This window comes from Sus scrofa, chromosome 1, assembly GCF_000003025.6.
Source record: "Sus scrofa isolate TJ Tabasco breed Duroc chromosome 1, Sscrofa11.1, whole genome shotgun sequence".
In the NCBI taxonomy this organism is placed as follows: Eukaryota; Metazoa; Chordata; class Mammalia; order Artiodactyla; family Suidae; genus Sus; species Sus scrofa.
Genome location: NC_010443.5, coordinates 207,523,928 through 207,549,763, shown reverse-complemented (window position 1 = coordinate 207,549,763; position 25,836 = coordinate 207,523,928). Strand labels below are relative to the sequence as shown.

At 40.1% G+C, this 25,836-nt stretch overlaps 1 protein-coding gene across 1 annotated transcript in view; it reads right to left on the bottom strand.

Annotated features, from left to right (window-relative positions):
- Positions 1-13,953, bottom strand: part of FREM1 (FRAS1 related extracellular matrix 1) — a 268,715-nt gene extending 254,762 nt beyond the window's left edge. The window contains exon 1 of the mRNA XM_021063564.1: positions 13,735-13,953. The gene's annotated coding sequence lies outside the window, so the exon portion shown is untranslated. The remainder of the gene's footprint in view (positions 1-13,734) is intronic.

Genomic DNA, 25,836 nt, shown 5'->3' with positions numbered 1-25,836 from the left:
AAAGAAAGAAGGAATTCAGGTCTTTAAATTAAAGGAAACAGCTAATCTTCCCAAATGTTTAAGTTAGAACATAAATTACAGGTAACTCCCACCATAAACACAGCTGCACTATCTCGCCTCCTGACATTAAAGACAAACACTCTTCCATCAGAAACTCCGGAAGAGCAGCAGAAGTCTCCCTTTGTGGGGAGCAAATGAAAACAGTCCTGTTGGCATCCCCACAATGCAGTGCGATTAAGATGTGGGCAAACAAACTCCTCCCTCCCCTCCATTCTCTCTGGCTTTGAGATAAGTAGGAACGTTTCCTTTAAACAGCTTCGACATGAAAGGCAAAGCTTTCCAGCTGGAATGGGAGCCTGTGTGTCAATGACAAACACATGCACCGAATGTCAACAACACAACAGTTTGAAACATTACAGAAAGCGCCTTAAATGACTCTGTTCACTGTAGCCCTGACTGGCCGTGCTGATGAGACACAATCATAAGGGGCCCAAAGGCACAGCTCCAGGGCTGGGGGCATCGTATAAGGAGAGACTGGGCTGAACTAGCAGAAGGAAGCAATAGACACAGTAACTCATTTTTTAATGACTCAGATATTCTCAGTGTCACTGAGGTAGCTTCCAAGCATCTAAGGGCAATTAGAATAACAGACAATAGTTTGTATTTATTTATTTTTTTAAACTAAACTCTGGCTTTGCTATCTCTCAATGCAAAAGCTAGAAACAGGAAGAAGGAGGGGGACGAGTCCAGGATCCTAGCTGTAACTTAGAATCACTTGGGGAGCTTAAGAAAAAAAATGAGATAGATAGACAGATACCTGATAGGTAGTAGGTAGGATGGAAAGACAGATGGATGGACAGAGAGAGAGAGAGTCCTCCCATTTTCCATCTGAAGACTCTGATAGACTTGAGCTAGGGTAGAGCTAGGGCATGGGTATATTTTAAGCTTCTGAGCAGAGGATTAGTTGATAAACACTAATTACAAAAAAAAAAAAAAAGTGTTCCCAGCTAGGGGAGCATCCTGAAGGATGCTCTGGAATCTCAGACGAGGAATCCCTAGCCTAGTTTGACAGACTCCAAGAAAGTGGTGATGCGCTGCTTAAATTAAGCCTTTGATAAGTTGTCAATCAAAGAAAAAGAGGCAGAAATAAAACTGTACAGGCACACAAAGCATATATAACATGCTAAGGAGTTTGGCAATTATCCAAAGGTAGCTGGGCGTAGTGGTAAGACTTTCAACTGGGATGTCATGTACATCCATTATGTTCACCTTCCATGGCTCCTTTCTCTCCTTCAGCTGATAACAGGACCTATTCATGAGGTTTGTATGGAATTGCCTCTGTCCTCCAAGCCCAGCCTGCCCCCAAGAAAGATCCACATGGCAAGAGCTTCAGGGACTAGTTCATGTTTAAATCTGTGAACCTCTTTGGGACCATTCTGCTGAAATTATGTGGGAAAATGTTTTGCTTTTGCTGTTTTGTGCAGTGGGGAGAGTTTGAATCCTGGGCTGCCAGTGACCTACATACACAGCAGTGGGTATTTTTGAAGCCCTAAATCAAGCTGAGCCTTTAATCAGACCCATCTCTTGAAATTCCCAAGGATGTGGGCCAATAAATGCTGTGATTTGCTTAACAGACACTGAACTGGTTTCACTCACTTGCAAACAAACAAAAAAACCTATTACAAGAGCATGGTTGTATTTTACAAAAAACAAGCCAGTTGCAAGGTAGAGAATAATATACCAATTCAGATGGACAGATGGACACAGAAAGAGAAAGAATTGCCTCAGCATGATGTTTGGAGGTTGATTAATGGTAAAGGAAACAAGATGTGATGGACTGAATCAAATGTTCATTTAATGCTTACTGTATATAAAATAAGGATAACACCTCATGAAGAAGTTGTGAGGATTTAATGAGCCCATACATATAAAGAACATCCCTCATAGCCACAGGTAATCAGAGTAAGTATAAAAGTTCTAGTAGATACTTTTGTTGGTGTCTTTGGTTCTGCAGGCAGTTTTCCAGTCACTTTTTATTCAAGTATTGCTTTGATGTATTTTGAGGCATGCTGGAAAAAAAAAAAAAAAAGCCAGTGTAATGGGAATTCAGCTAATGAATTTTTCAAGAAGAAACTTTTTTTAAAATCTGCCAGCAATCATCTCACCACAGCTTCTGAGAAGACATTAAAAATGATTTCATATCATGGACATGGAGAACAGACTTGTGGTTGCCGAGGGGGAGGGGGAGAGAGTGGGATGGACTGGGAATTTGGGGTTAATAGATGAAAACTATTGCCTTTGGAAGGGATAAGCAATGAGATCCTGCTGTATAGCACTCAGAGCTACATCTAGTCACTTATGATGGAGCATGATAATGTGAGAAAAAAGAATGTATACATGTATGTGTAACTGGGTCACAATGCTGTACAGTAGAAAATTGACAGAACACTGTAAACCAGCTATAATGGAAAAAATAAAAATTATTAAAAAATGATTTCATAATTTAGAGAAAAAAATTATATTAATGAATATTTTTTGAAATAACTTTATTAACTTACACTGTAAAGTAATACCAAAGGATCAAAGGATCAAGCTCAGTAAAAATAAATTATGTGTTCCTAGATATTCTTTAGATCTCATTTCAACAATATGAAGGAAAAGACTATTCATACCTGTCCTTAGATGAATTTACTAACGGAAAATTAATGGACAGTAGTATCAAAGCTTAGAAAAATAAACAGCCCAGATGGATGTGGGAATAGGATATTTAAATTTTTGAGGTATTCAGAGAAGTCTGTTTCAGTGAAACACAAGCAATGATGCATGACTGACACAACTAAAGAGCCTAATACAGTGACACAGAGAGACCCCAAGAGATCTAAGATCATGCACCAAAGCAGTAACATCAGAATTGGGTTCTAGAGGACCAAATGTCCAGTTTTATATAACAAGTTCCTGGACACTCAGTTGGCTTACTCTGTCATTCAAGAAAAGCGAAGACGTCACCCTGAGGCTGACAGGAATAACAAAATATTGCAACATGGCAGCAACCATTTTCTTCCACCTAAAATAAGACATCTCCATCATAGACCCTGGTCATCAACGTGATTCATGCAGGAAAATCCAAGGAAAGTTATTATTCTCATCTGTTCTGTCCCACACATCCTTCACCATTCAGTAAGATAGTATCGGCCAACTTTTGGATGTGACATGTAATCCCTCACCAAGTGAAAATGTTTTCACAATGTATAGATGTATTACAAACAAAAACGACTCTCAGCCACAAAAACGAAAAACTCTGATCCTCTTGCTACAAAAGTACAGAGACAGCACATCCAATTTCAGAGTTTCAGAGTCAAGAGACACCACCTTAGGGAGATCCCTGGGTAAGATTTGCTGATCCAGGCCAGGATTTACATGTGAAAGATAAGAAAAATAAGGAACCTACAAGAAAAACCACTTATCCGAGATCTTAAAACTTAACGGTGGCAAAGCTTGCACTGGACCCCAGGTTTCCTGATTCTTGGTCTGGTGCCCTTTCTACCACTTCATGGTGTTGCTTCCTTTTTTAATGGTATTTTTACTAGGGGGAGGGGAAAGCCCACAGTATGCAGAAGTTCTGGGGTCAGGGATCAAACCTGCACCACAGGAGCTACCCAAGCCATAGCAGTGACAATGCCAAATCCTTAATCCACTGAGCCACTGGGGAATTCCTCATGGTATTGCTTCCTATGTTGGATGCTAAATTATTATTTAAAATTTCCAGAACAGAGAACTGCAGTTTGGTTACAACAATGGCCTCAGCCAACCCTGTGAGTATCTCAGGTGCTGGGGTGGCCATTAATAGTTGTCCTGAGTTGAGAAGGGGGATGGAGGGTGCGAAGAGGATCCTGGACCCTTATGTTTCCACACTAACTAGCGAATAGATGGGGACTGCTCAGAAGACATGTACCTTGGGCCATGAAGATCTCTTCAGGGTCATGGGCCTCAGGTGAGAGTTACCTGCCATCAACAGTCCCAGCAGGATAGTGGAATGAGTCCCTCTGTCCTAGAGAGGGAGAAATCTGGACAAGGCACATCACATCCACAACAGTGGGCATGAGAACTCTTGCAACCAGTCTCCTATTCCTTCTCAAAAAACCCTCAAATTTTTAAGGTAACATTTTTCTCTCTCCCTTTAGTTCTTCAATAAGAACTAAAATCAGCCTCCAGATGATCAAGAGCAGAAAGACAGAGTTATGATGCCCCCAAACATCTGTGCTAGACTGAGAACTCTTCTAAACACTGTAACAACAACTGACCTTGACCAAATCGGGGAAGTCCATTTCCGAAAATAGTCTCTGGGGGATCCCAAAAGTAATGGGATGAAATTGATTGAGCAATGCACTGTTTCGCTTTATAGGCTTTCCATTTGTCATACAAACTATAATGAATACTTATTTCTTGATTTACATTTCGGCCTTCACACAATTTGCAGTTCCTGCCATGTTTACAGGCACCATCTGGAAGAACTAATGAGCCAAGGAGCACTAGAAATTACAACTTGCTTTGACTAAACCTAGAAGAATTTTTACTGGCAATAAAATGCCTACTTTTTTTTTTCTAGATTAGCAAGGAGATTAAAACATGAGTCTCACCAAGTAGATGGGCAGAAATATGCAAAGCTAATTTTAATAGAATGAACCTGAAGGCAGCTGGCATCCCTAATCAGTCCAGAATAATTTTGCCATTATAATAATAGTCATGACAGAATGTCTCTTCTGACATTAGAATGTTTTAAAATGACCTAACCCCTACACCAGTGTCGTGGTGTATCTCAAGAGTGCAGAAAAGGGAACACAAAAGAATGCTGAGTGGCATCAAGTCTAAGAACATGAACTCTGGCCTCAGTTCTGTCACCTAGTATTGATATAACTCTAGACAAATTACCTAACCTCTTGAGACATCAGATGCCTTGCAGATGAAACAGGGACAGTAAGAGGAACTACATGACGGGTTATTGTTAGAGTTAAATGAGAAAATCCAAGGAAATTACATTGGACTGTTAAGGGGAAACACTGAAGAATCGCTCAGTAATTGCTAATAACTTGGCAGGTGTTACTTCCTATCTTTAAAGAATTTACCCTCCCAAGATAAAAATTACAATACAAAATCTTCTTTCAAAAGCAGTATAGTCCCTCTTGGGTCAAAGTTGCCCAGGGTAGATTAGGAGATGCAAACTATGAGATAAAGAATGGATAAACACGGTCCTACTGTATAGCACAGGGAACTATATTCGATATCCTGAGATAAACCATAATGAAAAAGAAAAGCCTACCTCCCCATCACTCTCTCTCTCTGTAGAGCAGAAATTAACACAACATTAAATGAACTATACAATAAATTGAATAAACAAATAATGCCCAGAGAAGAGGGCAACTATAGATAACCCAGATGAATCAAATGCGTCCATAATCAAGTCCAAGTGCTCATCTCTGTCCTATGACAGAATGTGAAGGTCTTCGAGTTAGTCCTGATCTAGGAGACTAAGTCGGAATGGACTCCAGGAAATCTAAATGGGTATGTAGATGGGGCCAACTACTTGGAAGACATTTCACATTCTATTCTTCTTAAACGTTAAATTTAGGAAAGGAAATAAGTGACTGCCCTAATCATTTCTGTTGCCATAGCAAACATTCTCCTACTGGCAAAGTGAAGGAAGGAGGCAAATATTAGGACTGCCCACTAAATCCAAAAAGATGTCATTATAGTCCAAAAAAGTCTCTTCTCAAAATAACATATTCAATTTGGCATGTGAGAATTAATGTAATTTCTATAGTTTTTATCAAATGGCATTTTGATGTATGATTATAAAGCAAAAATCTCATATTATATAAAATACATGAAAACTTTTGAGAAAGAGAACAAAAAATGAACCAAATGCCACAGTTGAGAGACTTCAACACTTAACATATTGATGAATTTCCTTTAAGGTTTTTTTTTCCCCCTTTACACAAATAGTTTTTTTTAGAATTGTGATAATACTGTATATTAAGTATTTGACCCTGCTTTTTTCATTTAATAATTCATGTCAACACTTTCCGGTGTATTGACCTATTTCTTGAGGATGTGACTTTTAACAATAGATAATACCCCTTACACAGATTCCTCCTGTAAATCTTTAGTTTTTAATTTTTTACTCTAGAGAAATGGAGCTGCAATAATATCTTTGCACATTAACCTCTGTCCAAATCTCATTTTTTAAAGGATACCTAGAAGTGGAATTCCTGCAAAGACTGTATTTTTAAGCCAATTATTTCCCATCAATTGCTTTCCAAAAAGATGATACCAACTTACATTCCCATTGCCACTGCCCAAGTCTCCACCTTAGCAAACTTTGCCTACAATGAATTTCAAAACTTCTAAAATCAAAAGAATATTAATAGAACATAATTGATGCTCAGCAAAAAAAGTATAATTATCTAAATTAAATTTCAAAAGATAATCCATGATGTTTGTATCCAAGTTAATGACATTGAGTATTATGGTCAGTCTCGTGGTTGAATTATCTGTGTATGCCTTTATCTGTTCTCATCATTACAAGTTTATGAGCCTCTGGGGGGCAGCAAAGGGTTTTATGTCCTTCCCACACCACCTAGCACACTGTATGTACGCAGTTCCTGGTCAACAATGGTTTGTGGAATGGAACCAATTGTGCTATTTAGCCTTTAGGATGATTTCAGCCCATCTCGTGAATGAGGGAGACAGAGATTACAAAACCCAGAACTGCCTACCTCCCCATCAATACAGTCTGACTGGATCAGAGAAAAATTAAACCACAGAAAACCAGCTCTACAGTGATAACACTGGCACAGCTTATGCTAGAGCAATACTTTTCAAACTTTTTCTGCTCATGGGTCAGTGAGAAAAACATTTACATCATGCTTGAGCATGTGCAGGCGCGTGCGCGCACACACACACACAGAGTTAAAATAAATATTACATGCTTCTCTTATTAACCTGTGATGCATTCTAGTGTTTCTAGTCTATGCCAATTTTTAAAGAATGGCCAACACAACTTACTAAATTACTTCACAATCACACAGCTTGGAACACAATTCAATAGAGCAAGATCAGAATTAGCTACAAGTTGCACAGCAGCCTTGGAGGCTGTCAGTCCATACCTTGCATTAGGGAGAACTTCCTTGACCCTCCACTGCTCCTTCCCATGTGAACAAGTCTGTGGAGCTGCCTCCACCCTGTGTGCTCCCACTGTGGGCCCTTGTTTCCTTAGACCACAGATCCAGGCAAGAGTTGGTAATCTGTGCTGGTATTACAGTCTGGCTTGTGAGTCATAGTCCAATGAAAATAAATCTTTAATTGTTAAAGGCAAAACTTGTGTAGTGAGCATAGCTGACAACTTATCATCAACCGAAATGATGAAAATGTTAGGCAAGAGGCATAGATTTCACATCAAGCCCTCAGATTCAGCTAATTATTTCACTCCAGAGATCAGAGCAACTCAGAAGCATGAGACCCCAGCTTTATCAGACACCGAATATTAGTGTCCATTACAAATTGACAAAGGACACGGTGCCCTTCCCTGGGATCCAGAAGCTCCCTCTTTCTTAAAAACTCTTGCAACCATACTCTGACTCTGAGATTCATAAGCAATCAACCTCTCTTCTCATTTCCCAGAAACTAGAGTTCCCAATTATGGCATATCTTATGAAAGCTGCAAATGAGGCAATTCCTGATGGAATAAGGGGGGAAATGTAAGGTCTCCTTTACAAACACCTCAAATCTTTTTATGCCACTTGATAAAGCTCTAAATTGATACAAAAAGTGAACTCATCACTTGGCCACTGTAATACAGTGAATCTTTTCCTGGGGATAAAGCTTTAAGATAAAAACTAAAGAAAAAAAATGTAATAAAACCTACCCTATACCCTAACAAATGGGAAGGATCCAAGTAAACCCACATGTTTTCTTTTACTTGTAGTTAGCTGAATAGTTATTAGGTTCCAGACACCACATTAAAAGCTTTATAATCACCACCTAAGTCTCATAAATCTTTAAGATCAATCTCACTTTCCAGATGAAGGAGGTTAGACAGTAAATGTAAATAATTTGTCCTTGGAAGAAGACATTTGTTCCCAGACACCCATTATCCTCTTATTTTAGTAACAAACATCCAAGTCTAGTTGGGCACATAGCCACCTGACTAAAAACAACATTTCCCAGCTTCTATGTGTGCCCATTATCTTAGCTCCAGTTGTTTTAATAAAATACCATGGACTGATTGGCTTAAACAACAGAGATTTATTTCGCACAGTTCTGGAGACTAAGAAGTCCAGGACTGAAGTGTTCACTGATACAGTTCCTGGTGAGAGGGCTCTCCCTGGCTTGCAGATTGCTGTCTTATATCCTCATAGAGGAGAGAGAGAGCAAGCTCTCTGGTCTCTTCTTCTAAGAGCACTAATTCCATCATGAGGACCCCAACTTCATGACATCATCTGAAATAAACTCCCAAAGTCCCCACTCCCTGATATGAGCGGGCCCAACATATGAATTTTGGGTGAATACAGACATAACAGCCATGCAATTAAATGCTCGGCAACAGGCTCTGAGTTAAAGTGATTTCTAGGTTGTTCCCTTAAAAGGAACATGCCCTCACTTCTTGCCTTCCTCTCCTACAAGCCAGGATAGATTTGGTAGTGGAAGCTGGTGCAACTATCTTGGACCAAAGATAGAAGCTGTATGTGGAAGATGGCAGAAGAACAAGAAACCAGATAGCGTGAAATGGTCCCATCAACTCTAAAGCATATACTCTGTTATGCATGACAGATAGAAGCTTCTCACCTAATGAAACCGCTGTACTCTGTCCTTTGCTACATCAGCTATATGTGTGTCCTAATTCATTATCCAGGTCACATTCTCAAAAAACAATAGAGCATTTTGTTGTAAATCTAAAACTGCTCTAAAAAGATAAAGTTTTTAAAAAAGAAAAAAACTCAAAAAACAGAGCCTGATATTTGAATCCATATCTGGGTCAATCTAAAGCCCAATTTCTTTTTTTTTTTTTTTTTTGCCTTTTCTAGGGCCGCTTCCACAGCATATGGAGGTTCCCAGGCTAGGGATCTAATCCGAGCTGTAGCCAACGGCCTACACCACAGCCACAGCAAAGCAGGATCCAAGCTTGTCTGCGACCTACACCACAGCTCACAGCAATGCCGGATCCTTAACCCACTGAGCAAGGCCAGGGATCGAATCCGCAACCTCATGGTTTCTAGTCAGATTCGTTAACCACTGAGCCATGACGGGAGCTCCCTAATGCCCAATTTCTTATATACTATACAATCATGCACACAAAAACCAAAAGGCAAAAGCATACCAGAGAAAGGTCAAGCTGGAATTTCCCACTGTGGCTCAGTGGTTTAAGAACCCAATGGAGTGTCTGGGAGGATGCAGGTTTGATCCCTGGCCTTGCTCAGTGGATTAAGGATCCAGTCTTGCTGTAAGCTGTGGTGCAGGTCACAGATACAGCTCAGATCTTGCATTGCTATCACTGTGGTTTAGGCCGGCAGCTACAGCTTTGCTTCAACACCTAGCCTGGGAACTTCCACATGCTATAGGTGTGGCCATTAAAAAGACCAAAAAAAGGTCAAACTGGCACCCAGAGAAGGTGTTAAATGCAAGCTAATCTGAGGCCTACACAAGCCTGTACCACCTCACATTCCAAGGTCAGCCCTCTGGATCTTGAGAATGAAAATACCAAAAAACAGCTGGAAGGACAGAGGGCCCTTCTAACAACCTTAACTATACAAATATAATTTTGACAGTTGCAGATAAGGGCTGGATTCAGGTTTGTTGTATAAAAGCACCCATCATAAACAATCCATGGAGATAACACCTTGCCAGTGACACTTCCCAGCTGAAGTCCAATGTGGCAGCATGAAGGTGCTTTGGTGGTGGCACCTCTCATTCCTGCTCACCAAAAGTGTGTCTAACATCCAGTTCCCAGCAGCACTCACATACTGCTACTATGAGAAGATGAACAGCTATTGGTCTAAAATCTACAACTTTAAAGACTCAGGGCTGGCCCACCCTGAGGCCCTGACAAAGCAAGCCACCCTCTTCCTCAACAGGAAAGGCTTGCTTTCCATCAAAAGCAGATTTGGGGACAGTCATATGATTTAGTCAAAACAAACAAAAATGCAACCATCTGCTTTTAGACCTGAAAGATGTTCAAATCCAGCAACCAGGCACCCTTCTCATGTTTCTGTATCAGTGCCTCTGCCTGTGCCCTCATTCCCTCCCCCATCGCCTTGTGACCTTGAAACCCTGGAAGGAAGCACTTTCATGTAAACATGGGGATCGTGAAGAAATGGTATGAATTTCTTTTTTGTTTCTGTGAACCTGAAGGAATCACTAAATCCAGTTTTGACACAAACATCAGAACAAGGGCCACATCTCACAGCCAAGCACCGAGGCTTCCAAACCAAATCAGCCCAGCTGTGGAAGAATAGAGGCCAAGGATGGTTTCCAGCCTGCCCGTGGGTAGAAGCAGAAATCTAAAACCCCAGAGAAAGTCCTAATTCCCTGTAAACAAAGAAGGGAAGAACTGTTTATTGCAGCCACTGAAGTCTTTTAATATCAGGCTCCAAGTATGTCAAGCACACCAAACAAATTTAGCTTCACCACCTGTTCCGGAAAAGAAACGCCCATGCCAAAATCCCCCAAAAGCACATAGATATTCTCAGTGTGGATTAGCTGGGAGTCTTTTCAAATATGTTCTATATTAGAGTTTGTAAACTGGGCACTTGATGTACACCACATGGCTGCCGTGGAAGACACGTGAAGTTTTTGTTCTGAGCTTTAAAAAAAAAATCACACTCCTTTGCTCCACATTATTTAGACAACATTTGACAAAGTGTCAAGAAGTCCTAAAAAAGCAACAACCAACATAACCCTGGCTGTGACTCTGAGTTGGGATCATGGGGAACAAAAACGGGCTGTATTATTACTGGAGGGAAAAGACACAAACTTGAAAAATTCTATTATTTAAGGGACATGCTGGGAGAGTGGTTAATTGCCCAAACAGTGGGCTAGATGACAACTGATAAAACAGAGATATGTAAGTATGCCAGTGCTAAGAAGTATAAAATGCCTCATTATGGACAGGTAGCATGAAAAGTAATGCCTCCATTAAGCCATTAATAAAAGGGTCCAACTGGGAGAAAATATTTGCAAATGATGCTACCAACAAGGACTTAATTTCCAAAATGTACAAACAGCTCAAAAAACTCAATACCAAAAAGCCAATTAACCCAATCAAAAAATGGGCAGAGGACCTAAATACTCATTTCTTCAAAGACATACAGATGGCCATTAGGCACATGAAAAGATATTCCACATCACTAATTGTTAGAAAAATACAAATCAAAACTACAATGAGGTATCACCTCACTCTAGTCAGAACAGCCATCATCAAAAAGTCTACAGATTACAAATGCTGGAGAGGTATAGAAAAAAGGGAAACCTCCTACACTGTTGGTGGGAATGTAAATTAATGTAGCCACTGCAGAAAACAATATGGAGATTCCTTTAAAAACTTCATTTAGAGTTACCATGTGATCCAGAAATCCCACTCCTGGATATGTATCTGAACAAAATTATAATTCAAAAAGATACAAGCTCCCCAATGTTCACCACAGCACTATTTATAGTAGCCAAGACATGGAAGCAATCTAAATGTCCATCAACAGATGAATGGATAAAATGGATAAAGACACACACACACATGAATATTACTCAGCTATAAAAAAAAAATGAAATAATGCCATTTGGAGCAACATGGACAAACCTAGAGATTATCACACTAAGTGAAGTAAGTCAGAGAAAAGCAAATATCATAGTATCACATGTGGAATCTAAAATATGATACAAATGAATTTATTTAAAAAAAAGACTCACAGAGAAACAAACCTATGGTTACCAAAGGGGAAAGTGGGTGAAAGGAGTTTTGGATTAGCAGATACAAACTGCTATATATACACCAGATAAGCAACAAGGTCTTATTGCATAACACATGGAAATATATTCAATATCTTGTAATAATCTACAATAGAAAAGAATCTGAAAAAGAATACATACATATTCAACTGAATCACTTTGCTATAGACTAGAAATGAAAACATTGTAAATGAACTATACTTCAATTTTAAGCAATCCTGAGGAACAAAAACCAAGCAGGAGGCATAACTCTTCCAGACTTCAGGCAATTATTACAAAACCAAAGTTATCAAGACAGTGTGGTACTGGTACCAGAACAGACATACAGACCAATGGAACAGAATAGAGAATCCAGAAATAAACCCAAACACCTATGGTCAATTAAGCTTCAACAAAGGAGGCAAGCATATAAAACGGGAAAAAGACAGTCTTTTCAGCAAGTAGTGCTGCTAAAACTGGACAGCTGCATGCAAATAAATGAAACTGGAACATACCCTCACACCATGCACAAAAATAATAAATAATAAAAGGGTCCAAAAAAGAGTTGAGGCAAGCAAACATCAAAATACAGTTCCACTCAACATCTACTTCAGAAAACCTCTAGTCTATGGGTTCTAATAGGTTAAGATAATGTCTGTAAAGTAGGAGAATTCCAGGCACCTGCTGAACTTTCAAACCACTTTTTTCTTAATTGACGTGTAGTTGATTTTCAGGTTGCTACTGTGTTTGCTGTTGAGACGAAACTGTGCTCCCATGTACTTCAGCGACGAACCCAGTGAATTCCTATCCCTCCCTTAAAACCCAGCTCAGGAGTTCCCGTGTGGCGCAGTGGTTAACGAATCCGACTAGGAACCATGAGGTTGCGGGTTCGGTCCCTGCCCTTGCTCAGTGGGTTAACAATCCGGCGTTGCCCTGAGCTGTGGTGTAGGTCGCAGACGCGGCTCAGATCCCGCGTTGCTGTGGCTCTGGCGTAGGCCGGTGGCTACAGCTCCGATTCAACCCCTAGCCTGGGAACATCCATATGCCGCTTGAGCGGCCCAAGAAATAGCAACAACAACAACAACAAAAAAACAAAACAAAAAAAACAAACCAGCTCAAAACTCCCCTTCCAAGCCTTCCTTGGCCACCACCCCACCACAGGCAGTGTGAGGTGCTACTTGGCTGGTGACTCCAGTGCACAGTCTTACACACCAAGAGCCCCTCCTATGGATTCAGGAGTAATTTAAGGGTGAGGCACACAAACTCTTCATCTGTACCTCTAACATCTAATTAGAAGCATACTTGGTCAGTGAAAGAACCCAAAGTGCTAGAAGGAAAAAAGGCAGGAAAGCAGGCCTGTGGAAGCACCTAAATGAGTTCCAAGTTCATCAGCGAATGGACACATCCGAGGTCTCCCCCAACACTAAAGCAGTGGTCTTCGTGTGCGTGGAAGAAATGGTTCCAGGACGCCCAGGTACCAAACTCTGGCGGACGCTCAAATCCCTTTTACAAAAGGGCATAATATTTGCTTATAAACTACACATATTCTCCCGTATACCTGAAATCCATCTCTAGATTACTTAGAATACCTCCTACAAGGTAAATGTTATGTAAATAGTTGCCAATACCTGGCAAACTCATGGTTCACTTTTTGGAACATTCTTGAGGCTTTTTTTTCCCCCATAATATTTTCCATCCCCAATTGCCTGAATCTGCAGATGCTGAACCTGCAAACACGAAGTGCGAGAGGGCCTACCATACCTCTGTGTGGAAAGCAATACGCCTCTCCATGCTGCTCGAACAGAATCCAATCCCTTGCAAAGTTCCTTGGAGTTATTTCTGCCGCTCTGTAGACAGCATCGCTGTATGCTCACAAGACAGCTCTGACTACCACTTCTCTTTCTCCTGGGTCAATGTAAACCCACGCCTACCTCCGTGGCAGCTCAGCTGTACCACGGCTTTGGGAACAGCCCCTCCCCCCAGGCTCTCCAGTCTGGCTGCGTGGAAACAGCTGACCTCTGGAGCACTGAGCAGGGAAAGGCAGGCCCCCTCTCCATCACGTGGTCATGGATGGGGGCTGAGGATGGGAACTCAGGTGAAAGTATTTTTCAGATAACACACAGCAGCCATCTCTCTGCTTGCTCCTTGGGGTGCCCATGGAAGGTTAGAGTAGCAGTCAGTCCCCTTCATCCTCCAAGGGAAACTGAGTGGCCCTCCCTCCAGGGTTTTTTATCTGCTGGGCTCTGGAGACAGGGTTCAGTCAACAGCCTATGAAAATGCTGAGACCTAACACATACCAAAAAGAGTATTCATTTGTCTGCAACTACTTTTAAAACCTGCAAAAATTAAAATGAATACGTATTCAACTAAAATGTTTATCAAATATAACATTGCATCAACTCAAATACTATTTTCATATAAAGACATTTATCATAGAATATAGGTGAGTTTTCACTAACTGGAAATGACATGGGATGGGTTCTCCAAAAGTAAGCTCTCTGTGAGCCTCAAGCTTATTCTGTCCATCTGAAGGTCAAAATAGCCCACCCGTCCCTGCATTCTGATTCCTCTGACCATCTCCAAGCCTCCTCAGTCTGCCAGACTTGTCTAAAAAGACTGAAACTCAATTGGAGGCATACTTCAATCCTTTTTTGTAGACAAAAATGTGTTGTAGAAATATTTGAATATGCACAAAAGAAATCAGCAAGAAGACACTCCTCACTTGGGTCAATAATTGATGGTGACGTTTGGTGGCATCAGCACCTTTCTTGAGCCTTCACCAACCACATGGAATAAGCTGACAAGCCTACTCCTCTTGAAGAAAAAATAAACTTTCTAAATGGATTTCCTTTCAAGGTGGGCTGGCAATTCAGCAGATGCAGGCGGGCAAAAGTCTTCACAGTGTGAACAGCATGTTTATTTTAATGCATATGTACAAAACAGACTAATTTGAAGTTCTTCCATTTTTTTTTTCTTTACACCATTCTCATCGAGAGAGTAAAAAAATGTTCCCCACCATTTCCTGCTGAGAGAGAACTGTAAGCCTGTGAAAGCAAAGGAAGAACTCTGCAACTTGTGAAATGTCTTCAGGGCTAAACAATTTCATCCTTTTTTGTTCTGCATGGGCAGTCATACCTGGGTATCTCCTTCATCTCTTTGAGGCAAAACCCAGCCTCTTCAGCCTAGAACCCAATCGATACCCACCTGTCCTAGCTGACCTCAACTGTTAATATTCCCCAAGAAATATTTGTTTACCATGGATATCATCTCCTTACTTTCTTCACCCTCATTCAACCCATTCCCAAAGCACTAGCTTCATCCAGACTCTTCTCCTCACCTGAAAAGCTCAACCCCAAACCTTCTGGGGCACAGGTGAAAGTCCAGTCCCCTCTCTCAGGCTTTTAATCTGACTAAACCCTAACAGCCTTTCCTTCTCCAAAATCCCATAACAGAGCTCCAACCCACAATTTCATCCTGAAATGTATGCCCTTTCATATTATTTAAAAGTTATGTCTATTTACTGTTTATTTCACTAATTAGATTCCCATCTTCTTTGGAGGAAAGGATTGTGACTCATGCAAATTTTCTCTCCAGTACCTAGTAAACATTCAGTGCCTGTTATTTTAATTTGCTTTGAAATAGTAGATCTAATGTATGAACTGCTATTTTAGCTATTGGTATGCCCACCAAATGGAATTTCATAGCTTCATATGGAGAGATTTAATGAGTGATATTGTAAGAATACAGTATAGCAGCATCTCTTCATCATAATCCATTTGACATGCTTGCCTTAAAATTAACTACCATTGCCATTTTGACCAATTTATTATTGGAAGTACAGGAATGATACCCAAATATATCTTAGCATTTTCCAATTAGCAAACACTGAGGGGGGTTTTGTTCTCCATGTCAATATTGATGAATATAATCCTAGCATTCAATTCAATGTACTTCAAAAACAGAGAGATGAGCATTTTAAAATTTATCAGTAGTGAAATTAAAGGTAACAAGGCAGGGGAAAAACGTATCATTTTGGCATTTTTACCATACCTTCCTCGGAATGGGATTGTCTCTGAGAAACATTCTGATAAGCCCTTGTGATGATGAGAAAGTAAGGATCTGGCAGTCAGAGAAGATCTTGAAATTCCTCTAAGGGAAGCTGGGAAAGGAATTTCTTTGTTGTTTTAGAACGAGCCAGGAAGAGGAGGACAGAAAGAAAGGAAAAGCGGGCAGAACCAGGGGAATATCTTGTGATAAAGCTCTTTGCTCCTTTTCTATGTGGAGAGAGACAAAAGATGACCCCAAAAGGATTTTGGAGAATGCATTATAGACTTTTAATGTGTTTACTATGTGAAATATGATCCCAACTTCATATGTCACCTAAGTCTTCTTCTATCAAACTACTCAATTAATTCTCTGCAGAACTCAAACTGTATAAAACTCAGTCTCTACACAACTCATTCTTTTCTCACCTCAACCTTTATTCAACTTGATCTCTGCCCAAATCAACCTCTACTCAAATCAAATTCTTCCCAACTGTATCCACTCAGTTAAATCCCTTCTCAATTCAATACCTGAATCAGCTCAAACTCAATTTAATTCAAACTCTACTTAAGTAACTCTATTCAATTGAGTTCCTTTAATTTACATCTGCTTACAGGTGCTTTGTGAGAGGATAGTTTTTGGAATTTGAAGAGGTTGGTATTTCACATTTAGGCTATAACAGTGTAGGTCAAAGAAAAACACAAATGCACTTGTCAAAGAAGGTCCTCAGAATGTCAGTTCATTGTGAATTTGCAGAAATCTTGCAGAGGATGGATTTCTACAGACCATGGTTTTCAGGCATTCAAATAAGCTTATTAGACATTAAAGGAACAAGGGCTCCCAGTTGATATGAGAGTTACACACATTTCTTAAATCTTTGAAGGCATATGTAGATCACATGAAAGTAGGAAAAATCCTTTAGAACTCCTCAAATACAACATGATATTCAATATTTTTTGTATTTCTGGGAAAATCATTTCTAGTTAAGTAGCTCTTTACGCCTAAGAAATGGAAATCACCTGTGCAAAATGTTATCCCAGGCAGTATCAGGAATACAACATTGGAAGAACAAGGAACTCAGAACCCAGAGGCAGGACCCTGAAGATACCTAGCCCAGAATGCCCCCAGCTGGAGAGCAAGACTGTGCCACTGAGCAAGTAGAAAAATAAGTCATTTTTAGGTAGTCAGTGACAGGTGTTTTACAAAGCATACTGTGAATAGCAAACCTCCTTAGAGAGTGTATTCAAGAAGTATTTATTATTTAAAGGGCTTTAAAAGGGTACACCTGCCATAACAGGGTGGCATGAAGAATGGTAATTATCTACCACCTTTTGAAATACCACTAAAATAAATTAAAAGAATTAAAAATGCACAATGCAAAAGGATTAAAAAAAAAAAAAAAACAGGGAGGAGACAAACGCTAATGAGTGGCCATCAACAAATTTTCAAAGCCAGAAAGTAGAGAGGGGAGTACTAACAATTCTAACAAAAGGGAGGAATCCAGTATCAAAATCAGAGAAAAAATATTTAAAAACAAATAAAAGCAAATCATCTGCAGTACTGTGGAAAGGTTCACAAGTAGATGGACCAGGAATCAGAAAGTGGGATAAGGAGTTCCATCATCGCTCAATTGTAATGAACCCGGCTAGTATCCACGGGGACGTGAGTTTGATCCCAGGCCTTGCTCAGTGGGTTAAGAATCCAGCGTTGCCATGAGCTGTGGTGTAGGTGGCAGACACAGCTCAGATCTAGCATTGCTGTGGCTGTAGTGTGGGCTGGCAACTGCAGCTCTGATTTGACCCCTAGCCTGGGAACTTCCATATGCTGCATGTGCAGTCCTAAAAAGACCAAAAAAAAAAAGAAAAAAAAAAAAAATGGGATGAGACCCAGGGAGGAAAATCTGTATACAGAGTAGAAAGTGATCAAACCCTAAGGACTCTTTTCCCCTCCCTCATTTCCCTATAGCCAGGCAAAGGCCTTCTCCCCAGTGCTTAGGAGACTGGAAATTTACTCTCTAGAAAAAAATGGGCCAGAAAGACTTACAACTATTAGGTCGTGAAGAAGTGACATGAAGCATGGAGCTTAAAAGAGAGGATTAAGGAAAGACTTCCCAGCATAATACTGCATCTATATCCCCTTACTCTGCTGCTGGAAACTGCATACCCTCCAGGAAAGATATCAACATGTTCTTGCCTAAAGAAATTGAACAGCATGAGAGGAGGAAAACTCCATAGGTACCGATGTTGACTGTCTTAATGAAAAAGTCAGATCACTGCCCAAGGACCACATACTCTACTGCTAACTTCCATTTTGCTTTCAAGTGATTATTGTTTTAATTATAAGATAGGAAAGGATTCCCAAACATTTGGGCAAGGTTGGCAGCCTTATACTACCTGATTTCAAGACCTGTGATAAGCTGCAATAATGTTCACCTAGGATAGACATACAGAATGATGAAACACAAACAGGTTTTTAATGAACTCATTTGATGACAAGTGTATTCTTTGAGGAAAGAATTGTCTTATTAGCAAACAGCACTGGAACAATAGGATACTCACATGGAGAAAAATAAATTCACACTATACACAAAATTAACTCATAAGAGGTAAAACCATAAAACCTCTAGAAGAAAACACAGAAAAAAGTTCCCACCACTTTGGTTAAGATTTTTCTTATATGTAACATAAAAAATACCTAATTTAAAAGGAAAAAATGACGATTTATATTTAAAGTTGAAATTTTTTTTTAATTGAAAGACATATTTTAAAATGAAAAGCTCAGCCACAATTTGGGAGAAAATATACAAAGGATCTGTATCCTGAAAAGAATTCTTACTCCTCAATAATAGGATAAATAACCTAATTTTTTAAAAATAGCAAAACAGGAGTTCCCGTCGTGGATCAGTGGTTAACGAATCCGAGTAGGAACCATGAAGTTGCGGGTTAGATCCTGCCCTTGCTCAGTGGGTTAACGATCCGGCGTTGCCCTGAGCTGTGGTGTAGGTTGCAGACGAGGCTTGGATCCCGAGTTGCTGTGGCTGTGGTGTAGGCCGGTGGCTACAGCTCGGATTAGACCCCTAGCCTGGGAACCTCCATATGCCGCGGGAGCGGCCCAAAGAAATAGCAAAAAGACAAATAAATAAATAAATAAAAATAGCAAAACAGACAACTTACACAAAAAAATAAATGTCAAATAAGCATATGAAAATATCTTGAATATCATTAGTCATCAAAGAATTGCAAATTAAAATCTCAAAAGAGATACCACTCTATTCAAATCGGCCCTAAATGTGATCAGGAATGACGTTATAAGAGGGGAGTAGAGGAGGATGTGCTTTCAAAAGAAGAAGGAAGGAGATATTCACCAATGATTACTAGAAGTAAGATTCGAGGCTGCCTGCTTTGAAGATGGAGGAAGAAGCCACCAGCCAAAGAAAGCAAGGAATGCCATTCTAGAAACTGAACGCGTCAAGAAAATAGGACCTCCCTTAGGGCTTCTGGAGGAAGTGAATGCAGTCTTGATTTCAGCCCAGGAAAACTTTCCTCAGACTCTGACCTTAAAAACTGTAAGTGATAAATTTGTGTTGTTTTAAGCTACTAAATTTGTAGTAATGTGTGGAAGCTCACACAACCCCCTAAAAATGAACGCCCAGTCCCCCTTTCCAAATTCCCATGCCCTTCTCCTTTTCAGTATGTGGCTCAGACCAAAAAAAAATCTGGGAGATACAAGAGAGCCTGCTATGAGGGTAGGGACTTTGTTTTATGCACTAACGTATCTCTAGGCATAAAATAATGCCATACACACAGTAGGTACTCATGGAGAAAAAGATTATAAGCTCAGTATAAAACTATCTTTAATATCCTAAGGTTGAAAGTAGATGATACATCTACAAAGAAAGAATAAAAAATATAATATTAAAAATAAAAACAAAGAGCTCTTTGAAATTGAAAATATCTTGGCTGAAATTTTTTAAAATCCAATATAAAAGCTGGAAGAGGAGTTCCTGTCGTGGCTCAGCAGTTAACAAATCCTACTAGAAACTATGAGGTTGCAGGTTCAATCCCTGGCCTTGCTCAGTGAGTTAAGGATCCGGCGCTGCCGTGAGCTGTGGTATAGGTCACAGACACAGCTCAGATCCCACATTGCTGTGGCTGTGGCTGTGGCGCAGGCCGGCAGCTGTAGCTCCAATTAGACCCCTAGCCCAGGAACCTCCATGTGCCTTTGTGGGGCCCTAAAAAAAAACCAAAACAAAATTTAAAAAATTAAAATTTTTTTTAAAAATCTGGAAGAGTAGCATGAAAAAACCAAGGATAATAATATAGAAGATAAGAAAATTAGGATCAACTCTTACTTTTAGCCAAAGTTAGAGCTGAGATCCATGACCCAACTAACAGACGTTTCAGGCAGAGAGAACAGATACAGGAAAGAAATGGTAAAGAAATAAAATTAAAGAATTTTCCAAAACTGAAGGACATGGAGTTTGCATGCTGAGAAAGCCCACAAGTGCACAAAAAAATGAATTATAAAAAACTCACATAAAAGCACATTACCAGGAGTTCCCATTGTGGCTCAGTGGGTTAGCTGTTGTCTCCATGAGAATGTGGTTTCAATCCCTGGCCCCACTCAGTGGGTTAAGGATCTGGCGTTTCCACAAGCTGCAGAGTAGGTCACAGATGCAGCTTGGATCCATGTAGCTGTGGCTGTTGTGTAGGCCAGCAGCTACAGCTCCGATTAGACCCCTAGCCTGGGACCTTCCATACAACACAGGGGCAGCCATTTAAAAAATAAAAAAAATTTTTAAAAAAGCACATCACCATGAAATTTTAGAATACCAAAGAAAGTTCTAAGGGATTACACAGATTTAATGACAACAACAACAGCAATAATATTCACTTACAAAGAAAATGTGAATTGGAATAGCATCTGACTTCTTAACAAGAAAACTAGATTATCTTGCTAAGAAAATAGAGGTGATAGATGTATTAGCTTTTATTGGGGAGAAATCCAATTACAGTATATATATGTATATCAAATCATCACATTGTACACTTTAAATATCTTAATTTTATTTGTCAATTATATTTCAATAAAACTAGAAGAAAAAAAAAACTGGGTTATTGAAGACAGTAAACAAGGGCTTCAAAATGCAGGCAGATGAGGACAGAATTCTTAACCAAGCCAAACAATTCATTAAGGTGTGGTATAGAATAAAGACATCTTCAGACTGCCCAAGAACTCAAAAAATACGTTTCTCAAGCAAGGCTGTGTTTCAGAACATGAAGGGATGGGAAAGGCATAGGATCTGAAAAGCAGGGTCCCGAGACCAGAGAAGTCCCATGGCGGCCCCCATTCTGCTGGCCCACAGAGCAAATTCTCTAGGGTTGGGCAGAATCAGACGTCTGGAGAAGATGGGGTGCTAAGTGTGAAGAGGGAGTGGGACCCATAGGGAGTTTTTCTATAAAATTTGTTTGAGTGTTTAAAAAAATATTGACATATGTTTGACAAAACTCTTGCGGCATTAGGAAGACAAATTATCAAGGCACACCTAGAAAACTAAGCCAATGAAAAAATAAGGCAATTATTCACATTAGGATTGAAAAGGTATAGAAGAAAGGACATGCAATCATCAAATGCACCTTGCTTCTGCAGAGAACAGCAGATACAGTCATAATAATGTAAATACTGAGCATTGATCTAAACTAAAATATGGCTGTAACTAGATTATGAGGAAGGGAAAAGGCAGAATAAGCAATGGGAACAGGGGAGAAAAAGGGCTAAGGCCTCATCTGCATTAGTTAGATATACTATAATAAACGTTAAACGAAATAGTTAAAAGAGTTTAATGGGATCACTTTCAGAAAGGCTGGGATAGAGGGTGGAGCAATGGACCAGGGGAATGGTTTTTTCTTGATAAGTTTTGAGTTCTAGTTCATTATGTTTATATATAAATGCATGTATTACTGTGATACAATAATTAATGCTCTTGTCAACACTAATAAAACTAAATAAAGGGCTCTGAGTGAGTTTAGATATAAAGAATTTCCACAAATGGTCTTAAGAGTTGTGACACCAGAGAGTGATACCCCTCAGTCACCTAGAGCAGGGTGGGACCAGCAGATGAAGAAATCCCAAGGAAAAAGGAACACAGAGTGGTGGAAGAGAGACCACTTTTTAAATACATCTGGTTCAGAGTTTTTATCAATCCCTTTGTGAGAAGGAAAAAAACCATATATAGTTTTCAGGTTTTTTTGCACATCAGATTTTTATGGTCTCTTCCACAGTGTAGGTGCCATCATTCTCAACAAACATGCTCATCACCCCCTGCAAGTCCTGAGGTCAAGGGCCCTTCACACATGTCAGAGACAGAAATCTTCACTGGCTGGAACCAAGGGGCAGGTTCAAAGAAAGAGTTCCTCTGAGAGAATGCTAATACAAACTGATCTTTGTTTGAACCATTCAAACAACACACATGTAAACACACACACACAGAGTGTGTTCTTGGGAGGAAATGTTTTAAACCATTGTCTTCGGGCTTCATTTACTGAGCATTTGCTGTTCCTCTCTCCCTCCCTTCTCTTTTTGGTTGGTGTACAACTTTTTAATTGAACATCCACTTCCATCTTAACTAGAACAATGAAGCATAAATTGCATTGTTTGAGCTGAGTTTAAGGCAAAGAAAGTTCTAGTCCATGGCATGCCTTGGAACAGCAGAGAATGATAATGCCAAAACCGACTACAAAAGCAATGAACTATACCAGAAAATTGCTCTGATTTAGAGGATCTTGTGGCATTGGATATTTCTGAATCCTAAGGCTGTATATGTTATGGCCATCTAGCTATATCTTCATAAACATATTTTCTTTTTTTTTTCATTTTCACAAACATATTTTTATTGCTGAAATAGCCCCACCGAGCTTGAGAGTCTGCCATCTAATAGTCCGTAAAATAAACTTTGACTTTGAAAAAAAACACTGTTTCAAAACAATGCACAGTTATTATTTTTTTAAAAAAAATCAAATTATGTTCAAAGAGTTGCTTGTATAACCCAGAAGCAGTGGGGATTCAAGAATCAAATGGCAGACCCAGCATGGGAGCCCAGCAAACCCTAGCTAGAAAGAAAATAGGTTGTAAGTTTGTAGACACAGATGGAGGTATTTCTAAATAAAATGAAGAACTTCTAAACACTTCTCTTTTTTTTTTTTTTTTTTTTTGTCTTTTTGCCATTTCTTGGGCCGCTCCTACGGCATGTGGAGGTTCCCAGGCTAGGGGTCCAATCGGAGCTGTAGCCACCGGCCTACGCCAGAGCCACAGCAACGCGGGACCCGAGCCACGTCTGCAACCTACACCACAGCTCACGGCAGCGCCGGATCGTTAACCCACTGAGCAAGGGCAGGGATCGAACCCGCAACCTCATGGTTCCTAGTCAGATTCGTTAACCACTGCGCCACGACGGGAACTCCAAAACACTTCTCTTTTTTTAACCTACAATGAAAGAGGCTTCTAAAACCCTTCTTTCTGTAGTTACAAAGAAAGAGCATTTTGCAGTAGGCTTTATGAAGGCCTGTTCACCATGAAAAGTCCTGTGACTTCAATATTGCTGTGGTCCTGAGGAGTCATTTCAGGCACTTCTGGCTGGTAGCCTATGTGGAGGGCTTGGTAAATGGCTCCAGGGCAACAACCCCAATGAAGCCTATACCCTGTGTGCAGATCTCTGTGGGCCACACATGTATATATGTGGACACTTGGATGTGAATTGCTTAGCCATCTTGTTAAGTATCATGGAATGAGGTTGCTATTAGGTGATGGTTACATAGTGTGGGTTCAACTCTTTAGTGACAGCATTGTATCATGATTCACGTCACAGGCCCTGGCACTCAGTCTCCCTTGGTTCAAATCCCAGCTCAAACACCTGCTTGCCCATTCTGTGCTTCTGTTTTCTTGTCTTATAAAATGAGAATGAGAATAGTATCTCTTTCACAGGGTTTTGGGAAGATTAAATGAGTAAATAAATGTAAAGCACTTAGAAAAGTACCTGACCCAGAATAAGTGTTACCTAAGGATGGACTCCTGCTACTGCTCTTAGTTTATCTATTTGTTATCAAAGTCAGCACTAAAGAAAGACAGGTTTATTCATGAAAGGGAACTGATTCTGGTAAGGGCAACCAAATATTGAGTGCAAGACAGTCATGTCCACACTGGGGTGCCAGGTAGGCTACACCTCTAGGTTCAAACCCTAACTTCCCCACCTTAGCTACTGGAATAGAATAGAAATTACTCCAGTTATGCCCAATCTAAAATGTTTTTGTGAGGATGAAATGAACTTCCATCAGTGAAAGTAGTTGACACATAGCAAGGGCTCCCTAAACAGTATTTCACTTTTTTTTTGGCCACACCCACGGGATATGGAATGTCCCAGGCCAGAGACCGACCTCGAGGCATAGCAGCAGCCGAAGCCACAGCATTTGGAATGGATAAGCAATGAGGTCCTGCTATATGGCCCAGGAAACTACATCTAATCACTTGTGATGGAATACAATGGAGGATAATGTGAACAAAAGAAGGTTTATATATGTATTACTGGGTCACTTTGCTGTACAGCAGAAATTGACAAAACATTGTAAACCAACTATAATAAAAACAATTTTTTAATAGATAAATAAATAAACATAGCCCAAAACAAGAAATAAAGAAAAAGTGAGTGCATTTAAAAGTGAAAGATGCTTTAGTCTCGGGCAACAAATAGGACATGAACTCAGAGGAAGAGGGGTCTTAAATAAGTGCATGCCTCTATCATTATTCCAGATAAGTCCAGGTACCATATGTACCAGTGCTATGTACCAACATCTCCATGTTGTAAAGCAACCAACTCTCAAATATTCTTGTTAAAGAGAAAATAAATTCTGAACAATATGTCCAGTTTTCTTAATGCCTTTGTTTTCAATTAGCAGTCTACTCTCGTGTTTTTTAAAACATTCTCTCTCCTTCTGCTTGTTTTTAACGATAAAGATTCCGATACAAAATTTCAGCAGCAGCAGCAACACAGGAAAATAAAAATTCCATACCAAAATTGAAAAAAGAATCATTTCTCCCCAAATCTTTGACAAAACACAAAAAAAGGAGAGCTTTGTTTGATATCTTCTGATCTTCCAAGCTGGTGAGAGCTGGAGAATGGAATCACTTAAATAACTCAGATTGTTTCCCTTTACAAAACAGAATAGTAGTGGGAACATTTTTGTGACTCCAAGGAAGCAAATGTTTCTAATTAGTGAACAAGATCAGCGGAGGTAGCAGCTCGGGGCATCTGTGCCTCTCATTAGGCGTACTATCCCGCGGAGCAAAGCAACAAAATTGCCTGAATTCTCTTTGTGAAGGCTGCCACCTACTGAATACTCCTCAGTATTACACCTGGCTTCAAGCATGGGAAATGATGGGAGGATAAGGATCACTTACGTGGTGATCCTGTGAAGGGGTGAGACTTTTTTACCAAAAGAAGACAAGAAGGGAACATGGCAGTGACGTGGCAGGATACAGATGTGGGTACAGGACCGGTTAGGTTGGAAGGCTTGTGTGGAGCAGGTGCTTACTGGGCCTTCCGAGGGTCATTAGGGTTTAGCATAGGAGTGAGGTGAAGTGGAAGAGGTAGTTTGGGGACAGAGAGATGACAAAAGCCATGATAGGGACAGGGTCCAGGGAGCAGATGAACCTGGCTGTAGGAGACTGTTCACACTGGGAATTTGCAGGAAATGAGATTCAGTACGAGGGCCTTGGGTTGATGCCTTAGGACTTTTCTCCCAAAGGCAAAAAGAAACCCCTGAAGTT